Source organism: Marmota marmota, unplaced genomic scaffold (assembly GCF_001458135.2).
Source record: "Marmota marmota marmota unplaced genomic scaffold, marMar, whole genome shotgun sequence".
Taxonomy (NCBI): domain Eukaryota; kingdom Metazoa; phylum Chordata; class Mammalia; order Rodentia; family Sciuridae; genus Marmota; species Marmota marmota.
The window spans coordinates 35,066,978-35,068,788 of record NW_025999932.1 but is presented as its reverse complement, the minus strand read 5'-3'; the positions used below and the strand labels follow the sequence as shown (position 1 = coordinate 35,068,788).

The window sequence follows — 1,811 nt, the reverse complement described above, 5'->3', positions numbered from 1 at the left end:
GGGGGGGGGGGGGGGGGGGGGGGCAATGCCCCATGGTCAATTCTTCAACCATCCCGTCAACAGCTTTTCCTCTCTTGAACTACCTTCTTTTTCCAAAAAGGTAATGCTGAGATCAGCCAGAAAAGCTTTCTGAGAAGACTGGCTTGGATTTCTGGGTCTGTTCAGTCGATTCAAGATGAATTGGCTCAAATCAATGAAGCGTTCAACACAATTCTCAAAACAGGCCTCCGACCGACGGTCCAACTTTGGCCTGGGCTTGTCCATGAATTTCTCCCAACAAAGTCCAGTCGTCTGGTGCACCAGCTGCTGGAAGTGCTGCTTCTGAGTTTCCACCTCAATGAACTGCTGCAACTTTGGGTCCACTGTGTTCAAACTGGCCACTGAGGAAGAAGCAAAGGAATCCATCCCAGTGTGACCACACTTGTGACAGAACTCTGCGGCAACTCCTATGATAAGTAAACTTTAATCACTGACTATAAAAATTATTGACATCAGTGCTGGGAGCCATTAGCCAAGTAGGTATGACAATTTCCTTGCCAGCGTACCCCATGTTGCAGTGACATTGAATGTAGGTGACCTTGCTCAAGGACCAAGGCGGATTAGGGCGTTCCCGGTTTAGGTTCCAGGTTTAAGGTTTAAGATTATTCCTGCTGGGAATAGGGCGTATCCTGCTGCCTGAGTTCCCCTTGAGTTCTCACGGGATTCAGACAGTATTTTTTGGGAGACAGAAGCCCAGTGGAGGTGGATTTGGGCAGAGAACGTGGATTTCCCCAGAACGTGATTGTAGACGGCTGGTGTGAGTTCGGGAATAAAGAGTTGCTGTTTGAATCTACAAGCTGTGTGGTGGCTCGTGATTGTGTGCCCAGCCAGACTGCGGCATTTGTGCCCAGCCAGGCTGTGGCACATCAGAATAATACTTATCTAATGAATATACTCATTAATAAATTATTGTTTTTCTTTCTTTTTGAGACTAAACCTATACTGACCTTGAACTCCTGGGTTCCAGTGATCTCCCTGCTACAATGCTCAACTAAAAAGAGTTTTTTTTTTTTTTGGTGCTGAGGATTAAACCCAGGTACTCATGTAGGCTAAGTAAGCACTCTCACTGAGCTGTACTCCCAGACCCATGACTGAGTATCCTGAAAACAAGATAGGGTTAGATGAGACAGCTTGATTGAAGTGAAAGTGACTGCAGTAAGATATTTTAGATGAACAGTCAAGGTTTCTGTGAAGACGATATTGGAGGAGATAACTGAGCTGGGTCAAGTGGAGGAAGGGGCTGTGTATACAGTACTGCAGGAAGAATATTCCAAGTAAAGGAAGCAGTTGCTGAGGCTCTCAGTAGAGCAGCATCAGGTATGATAAAAGGAACCTCAAGAAATAAATTGTGCTAGTGAGGTGTGAATGAGGCAAGAGCAGTGGGAGATGGGGTGAGTGCAATGGACAAGACCTTTATCATGTAGGATCTTGCAGAGCAGGTGAAGCATTTGCTTTATTTTTCCTAAATGACATGGGAAGTCACTATAACACTGCTGTTGTGCATACCGTTGGAGGGAAGATCAGCAGCATGATATCTTAGTCCATTTGGGTTGCTATGACAAAATACCACAGATTTGGTCATTTATAAAAATAGAAATTTGTTGTTCATAGTTCTGGAGTCTGGGAAGTCCAAGAGCAAGGCACTGGCAGTTCTGTCTCTGGTGAGGGCTGCTCCCTGCTTCCAAGATGGAGCCTTTGTTGCTGCATGCTCCAGTGGGAACAAATGCTGTGCTCTTACATGGCAGAACAGATGGAAGGGCACAAAGGGCATG

At 45.9% G+C, this 1,811-nt stretch overlaps 1 pseudogene; it reads right to left on the bottom strand.

Annotated features, from left to right (window-relative positions):
- Positions 1-112: 112 nt before the first annotated feature.
- Positions 113-594, bottom strand: LOC107140859 (annotated as a pseudogene).
- Positions 595-1,811: the final 1,217 nt, after the last annotated feature.